The following is an 8,129-nucleotide window of genomic DNA, read 5'->3' as shown; positions in this document are numbered from 1 at the left end:
ACAGTGAATTTCGTGGCTATCATGATCCTCTCCCAGGGAAAGTGTGGCCTCACTATCTGCACAACACGCTATCTGGTGGCCATGGCAGCAGCAGATCTACTGGTCATGATCAGTGAGGTCATACTGAGGCAAATAAATTTTTATTATTTCCCAGTATGTTTCCTGGACATCATTCCTGTGTGTAGTGTTATCCGTGTCCTGATCCGCGCATCCATAGACTGTTCTGTCTGGTTCACAGTTGCATTCACCTTTGATCGGTTTGTCAGTTTTTTTTAACCACAAACTGAAAACTAAATATTGCACTGGGAAAAACACATCTGCAATTCTCTCAATAACCGGTATTGTGCTTTGTTTAAAAAATGTTCCTCGGTATTTTAGATTTGAATCCAAAAAGATAATTGGGAACATACCATTTTACTGCAGGAATAAGCGAAGCTACTTCACTGACTCTCGCTGGATTGGATTCCGCTCATTTGCTGTGGCTCTAACCCCATTGGGGCCATTCTTTTTCATTGTGTTCCTCAATGTTCTGACAATCGCACGCATTTTATTTCAATCAAGTCAAGTTCATAAGGGATTGAGGGGTCAGAGTAAGGAAGGGAAGCAGGTTGACCCCGAAATGAAGAGTAGAATTAAGGCAATCATTTTACTCTTCACCATATCTGGAAACTTCATCCTTCTCTGGCTGCTATATGCTTTATATATTCTCGATGTCCCAGATCATTTAAATGATTATGACTATGAAATCTTTGCACAAGTTGGATACATGCTGCGCAATGTAAGCTGCTGCACAAACACCTTTATTTATATGGCAGCTCTGCCCAAGTTCAGAGCTCAGTTCAAAAGGGCGGTGAAATATCCAGTTTCCAGAGTTATTGAACTAATCACTGCATAAATCTGATAAACGCTCAAAGTCCCGTGGATGATGGGCAAGAAATGACCCTGGAGGACCAAAGGGAACCCTTCTAGAGATGCAAATCTGTCAGAGGGATCAGAGAAGACAGAATATTTAGCAGACATCAAGAGAACCGAAAGAAGATGAAGATAAGGACACAGGTTTCCCATTCAGAGAGCAGAAGTAATATTTCTGTCCTGAAGAGGGTCACTGGACCTGAAACATTCACTCTGATTTCTCTCCCACAGATACTGTCAAACTTGCAGAGTCTTTGCAACAATTCCTGTTTTGTTTTGGTTTAACATTTTGGGGATCAGTGGAAATGAACTGGAGACACTGCACAGACCAAAGGTCAGTGGAGCAAGAGAAAAAGCCACGATTTGTCCAAGCTAACCAGGGGGTAAGTAGCAGGAGCGGGTCCTCACCAACCACCCCACCAACCTCCAGATAGATCGTATCATCCTTCGTCATTTCCACCACCTCCAAACAGACCCCACCACCAGGGATATATTTCCCTCTCCACCCCATCAGCATTCAGGAGAGACCACTCCCTCCGCGACTCCCTCGTTAGGTCCACACCCACCACCAACCCAACCTCCACTCCCAGCACCTTCCCCTGCAACCGCAAGAAGTGCAAAACTTGTGCCCTCACCTCCCTCCAAGGTCTATATCTGTCGCAAATTCACCTGCACCTCCACACGTATCATTTACTGTATCCGCTGCACCCGATGTGGTCTCCTCTACGTTGGGGAGACAGGCCACCTGCTTGCGGAACGTTTCAGGGAACACCTCTGGGACACCCACACCAACCAACCCGACCGCCCCGTGGCTGAACACTTTAGCTCCCCCTCCCACTCTGCCAATGACATGCAGGTCCTTGGCCTCCTCCATCACCAAACCCTGGCCACACGGCGCCTGGAGGAAGAGCGCCTCATCTTCCACCTAGGAACCCTCCAACCACACGAGATGAATGTAGATTTCTCCAGCTTCCTCATTTCCCCTCCTCCCACCCTATCTCAGTCCCAAGCCTCAGATTCAGCACCATCCTCTTGACCTGCAATCTTCTTCCCGACCTCTCCGCCCCCACCTCCTCTCTGGCCTATCACCCTCACCCTCACCTCCTTCCACCTATCATATTCTCAGTGCCCCTCCTCCAAATTCCGTACCCCCTACCTTTTATCTCAGCCTGCTTGGCACACCAGCCTCATTCCTGAAGAAAGGCTTATGCCCGAAATTTTGATTCTGCTGCTCCTCGGATGCTGCCTGGCCTGCTGTGTTTCACTAGCACCACATTTTTCAACTCTGGTACTCCAGCATCTGCAGTCCTCACTTTCTCCTAAATGTCAGGGTATGACCATCACCAATAACAGATAATTTAGACTTTGAGATGTTGTAATATGGCTGCAGGAACATTTGCCATGGAAGTTCCTGGCGTAATGTTGACATAATATTGTGCTTTTAGCATCATGCCTACTCCCTTTGACTTATTACTGCTGCCAACCATGACAAGTGGATGATAACCTTGGCTTTGTATCTGTGCTGGTGAGGAAGACACAAAGAATCTGCAGACAGGTCTATGTCGACAGATTAAACAAATGCACAAAAAAACTTAGCAGATGGGAAAATGTGAGGTTAGTCTTTTCTTTTTCCTATTCTTCCTTCCAAAGTGAATGTTATTTAAGTAGAGGAAGACTGAAAAAAAGCTAAAGAATAGCAGGATTTGGAAGTCCTCTTCCATGATTCGCAAAAAAAGCTACTATACAAGTTCAGTGGGTGATAAGGAAGTAAAATTGAATGGTGGCTTTCATTTCAAAGGGAGTGGAGTCTGAAGTAGAGGTTTTGCTTAAACTGTACAAAGTCACCAGTCAGACCAGAATGAAATACTGTGATCTGTTTTAGGCCCCTTATCTAAGGAAAGGTATTGACATTGTTGCAGTCCAGAGAAAGTTCACTAGGCTGATACTAAGCAAGGAGGGACTGCCTTATGAGGAGAGGTGAGTATACTGTGCCTTACCCATTGGAATGAGAGGAATGAAAAGGAACTTTATTCAAACATTCAAGATTCTTTGAGGATTTGACCAGGTAGATGTGGAGAGGTTGTTTCCCCTTGTTGGAGAGTCTGGGATCAGAGGGCAAAGTATCAGAATAAGGGATTGTACACTTTGGATAGAGATGAAGAGGATTTTTTTTCTCTGGGGGTGTAATGAATGTGTGGAATTCTTTACTTAAGAGGGCTGTCAAGGCTTGGTCATTATAGTCAAGGCTGAGATAGGCAGACTTTAATCAGCAGGGAAATCAAGGATTATAGGAAAAAGGGAGGAAAGTGGAGTTAATAATTTTCAGATCGACCATGATTTCATTAAATGTCAGGACAGACTGGATAGGTTGAATGACCTACATCAGCTTCTACATTTGATGGTCTGATAGACTTTGGTCTAAAAGGCACTCGGTCAAACTCTGAGCTTTTAAGCTTTGGCTGAGGAGGCAATGTGCAAAAATGCAAGGCAGAGATGCAAATTGAGTGAGTGCTAAGATAGCATGCAAGTAACCCTGAGGTGCATCCTAGTATGATCTGTGAGTTAGGTGCCCATCCTGGCACCCAAAAGGTCCTGGCTGCTAGCTCTTCAAATAATGATTTCTTGGCCTCCTCATTTTTCTTTCCATGTTCCATGTCCCTCTGGGTTGGTGGGGCCACTGGTTACTCTATCTTTGTTTTTGGGCTGTATTTGAAGGCAGTTGAGATGGTCACACCATCTCTGTCAACTCAAAGTGACAGTCGAGACCTTGAAAAATATATTTGTCATCTTCTTGACTCTGATTGGCACTCGGTATTTTGTAACCTACAAAATCTCGTAAATCTCCTCTGAGATACAAAGGGTTACTCATTCAAGCTTTGATTTTCTTCAGCTGGGATAAGTGAATCTGAAGTCCTACTATCGAAGACTACAGATTTTCACTTTTCCCATTACAGTAAGCTCTTGGTCTCATTTGTCCTCCTGGAATGACTAGTGTTCTAACATAAAGCCTCAATTTCATCTTTGAGAGCTTAGTCTTTGGGTCAGGATTTTGAGTCCATTTGCGCAAGTCTGCAAAGCTCATGATGTTGAATGAAACACCAGCATCCAGAGGCAAACACAAACCAATAAACAAAATGTTATATTTGGAAATGGATATATTGATCCTCTATTTTGAAGTATCGATGGCAGGTCAGACCAGTATATATCATTTACCTTCTGGTTGTCAATCTGACAATTTATATTTACTTCCTGCTCTCCTTCTGCAGTAATTATTCTCACAGTCACAAGTCATTTACCACTCTGAATTTGATTGTGTGATGAAAAATGATTAGTTAGAATCATTGACTGACATCTTGATAGGCTTGTTTTATTTCTGTCTAGCTAAACACTTCCATGCAAAATTATTTAGCTTCTTGCAGTTAGACCACTGCTTTCCCCATGTTGGATATAATAACTTTCCTTTTGTGTGGTTTACAATAATTATAAGTTGTACTTTGGCCTTAATCTTTCCAAAAGTATATTTTCCCTTTTTCCAAAATGTCCTTATTCAGCCTGGACTGACTCGCAGCATAATGCAAAGTTTCAGTATTCTGCCATTAACACTTCCTAGCTGATGGTTGACAACCATAGAGGTTCTGCACTTGTAAATAGTTTTCTTGAGCGCAAGTTCCTTCTCACTCAGCAAGTGTGCTAACATAGTGCGATCATTTTTGTCTCAGACAATCCTATATTTAATGAGATCATCTTTCTGTTGGCCAAAATTACAGGTGTCACCTAGATGTATCAGTGCCATCACATATTGATGACTATTCTCCTGCTCCCAAACTCTAACATTGAACACATACAATACATAAGCAACAGCAACGTAGGGTTCAAAATATGTCTTCTAGGCCATCAAAGCTTCTCCAGTTTGGCTTTTCTGCTCCTCAGTGAGATTTAGTCTGCAATGCAGCTTGTAACTGTTTCCCCAGCACTGATAACCATGCTTCAACTCTTTTTTTTTCAGACTATTTATTCATTTCTGTAGCTACCTTATAGTTCAGCCATTAAAACTGGAAGAAATTTCAATTTTATCTAATATTGCCTTTTAACTCCACAGCCCTGGGGGCAACTCTGAAAATCCATTTTAAAAAGCTTCAATTCTAACATTGTTTTTCATGTAGACGTTTGTAATGTGTTTTATGGCAATTACTTCTAAAGGGAAAGCGAGTTACAGCAGAGGTCACATGCCTATGATAAGTCACAAGTGTACAATGCATTTCTCCAAACAGAGTAAAAGTAACAAACAACTGGATAACAGAAATAATCCAAAGTTAAATGGAAAAAATGAAAGAACATATAAGTGAGCATAAAAGCAGATTTTAATATGAAGACAAAACGCAACAAGTCAACCAGAGAAATAAATCTATAAGCTAAGAACGATAAGAAAAGCTGGATAAATGACCAGAGCAAAGAAGCAGAAGATTATCCCTCAAGAAAGGAAACATGAGGGCTGTATCAGAAGATAAGAGAACTAAGTTAATGTTATAAAGGATTATTGTTATGTTGAAAGAGTACAATTGGTCAGCTAATTGAGGGTAAACAGGCAAGAGCAAATGGGGGAAAGAGTATTTTGAAGACTTACACAACATACAAAGCACGTTGGATAAATATACTTTGCCGATCCCAGCCTGTACAAATGGAGAGGAATTGATACGGGATTCCTCAGAAGACAAAACAATAACTTGTCTTGACAATGTGAAAAATAACAAGCTCTCCACATGGCTAATGTGATTGCAAAATTATTATGAGTGCATAAGCTTTACACTGTGAAAGCGATTCAAGAATGGTTTATCAAAATGTGGAAACAGCAATTACGTAAAATCTAAGAAATGGCAATAATAATACCAATGTTCAAAAAACATTAGTCACATATGAAAGTAAAAACTACATTGTATCCAAATATATCCTCATGCCATAAAAACTTCAATGAATCATCAAAGTTCATTTAGTCTGTCTCATCTCCTTCCCATTGATTCTAACAATCTATTACCTGTCTGTTCTTGTCCTATCTAATCAACAATATTCTTATCTCATTGCTAGTAACAAGAAATATCCTGAAGCAATGTGGTAGCTACTGGCCTGGAGAAGTCACCTGATAATAACCTGGAATGGCATTTCCTTTATAAAACTAATACACACTGAAAATTGATCACAGTATTGAGAAGTAATAATTTACATTTGCCCATTTGTATAAAAAAATCATGGATTTTTCTTTTATTCAGTAATGGGATGTGGGTGTCTAAGACAGCATTTATTGACTATCCCTGTTCCTGGTTATCAGCATTTAATTTAAAATATCTGTCCATCTTTTTCATTGTTCCAACATTAGCATCTATACCCTCAGTTAGCTGCACCCTAAATTCTGGAATGCCTTCCCGAAGTCTTTTATCCTCTTTCTACGCTTTTATACTTTACAACGTCCCATAAAATCCATCTCTTTGACTGACCTAGCTATTAGTCACTTATCCTAACTTTCTGAAAATGTAGCCTGGTGTCAAATTTTGTTTTATTACAGTCATATGAAGCACCTCAAGACTTTACTGATTTAAAGGCATTGTATAAATACAGATTGTTATCCTAACAAAGATGAGCATTTATTAGACCAACACTTTTTAGCAGAAAACTGATCAACGCTTAACTTGTTCTTTCAGATAGGGTATTGGACACAATAGCTCTGAAATAACTCAAGAAACAGTAAGATGCCAAAATGATAGTATAGTGGAGTTGTTTTAGTTGAATGAATGACACTCCTTGTTATCTTTTTCATTAAATAGACAGCTCCTAGGTTTAAAGGTTTATTGCATTAGCACATCCGACAAAGTAACCTCACCTTAATAGCATCGCGAAATGTCATTCTAGAGTATACCCTCGTGTCTTAAATGGGATTGGCACTGTTGGTGATTGAAAGGTGAGAATCTTGCCAACTGACCTAAACTAACATTGGAGTCTAAGTTGCTATTGCTTCTCTATTCCTCTGGGAAGTGTTCCATTTCCTGAACAGTGACGAATCTTGGGGCCATTAAGTTTGATAAATTCAAACAACTGTCCAACTGCAACTGATTCTGCCTTTCTTCTTACAGATGCTGACTAACCTATTGTGCATATTTTTATCCTTTATCCTGTTCCTTTGTGCAAATATTATATTTAAGACCTTTATATTTGATATCATTCATCCTTTTATTTAATTTTACGTTGACTTACAATACACTGTTTTGTCACTTTTATTAATTGGTGTTTATCAATGTCACCAAAATTAAATGAGAGGTCATTGACAGGGATGATACACAATGGTAATGACTTATATGCCATGAATTTGGGACTTAATATAGAAAACTCCCCAGGATGTTATCATCTCTACCACTGGATATTAACAGAAATCAATCAGGAAGTCACTCTTGGCTATAACTTCTCAAAGTTTTCTAGGTTCAGAGATTATCTCCCCAGATTGGAAAAGTTCTTGGAGGATCCAATGCCAAAACATAATTTGATTCACAATTTGGTAGTGAGGTGGGTGGATTTATTTCACAATCGGTGAGATTTGCTCCCAGGCAGGAGGAGGGGTTTGGCTTTACTTGTGAGATTGGTCTCATGGTGGAGATGTTTGATTTATTGATGATTGTTTTATTGTTGTCACACGTATAGAGATACAGTGAAGAGTCTTGTTGAAAGAGAAAAAAAATTAACAAGGAATTCCCTCCCCTTCACTGTTTTGATCACACAGCACTGCCCTTTGATGTAAAGGGCAGTGTTTGTCACTGGCCACCCGGGTGTTTTCCTATCTTCCTGGTGGAACAAAAAAAAGAGTCTTGTTGATTTAGGGGACTGACTCTGTGCTGGCTGGGCTACAGTCAGTCTGTTACTGTTGGTTTCTGCTTTCCTTTTTTTTGGAGGAAGGGAATACCTGATTACTGAACTGACTGAATTATTTAGCCAGTTTGTTAACTGGTATTTCTTTAATGAGGACTGATTTCTAAACTCCTGATGCACACAATGTGTTTCAGGTGTAACTCAGTTCTGATTTCTAAACTCTCCTGATACACAATGTGTTTCAGGTGTAACTCAGTTCTCATTAGGGGATTGTTGTTTCACTGGCTGGTTACAGTCTGTGTGTTACTCATTTTTTCTGTTTTACTTTTGAGAAAAGGACAATGTTAATTTTGTGGTAGGGCTTAGCC

The 8,129-nt window shown here is 40.2% G+C and overlaps 1 protein-coding gene across 4 annotated transcripts in view; it reads right to left on the bottom strand.

The window, feature by feature from the left end:
* Positions 1-8,129, bottom strand: part of LOC122550725 (BTB/POZ domain-containing protein KCTD8-like) — a 374,815-nt gene that overhangs the window by 190,145 nt on the left and 176,541 nt on the right. The window lies entirely within an intron of this gene.

Source organism: Chiloscyllium plagiosum, chromosome 1 (genome assembly GCF_004010195.1).
Source record: "Chiloscyllium plagiosum isolate BGI_BamShark_2017 chromosome 1, ASM401019v2, whole genome shotgun sequence".
NCBI classification, from domain to species: domain Eukaryota; kingdom Metazoa; phylum Chordata; class Chondrichthyes; order Orectolobiformes; family Hemiscylliidae; genus Chiloscyllium; species Chiloscyllium plagiosum.
Note: the sequence above shows the minus strand (reverse complement) of the source record. Positions and strands in the feature narration are given on the sequence as shown.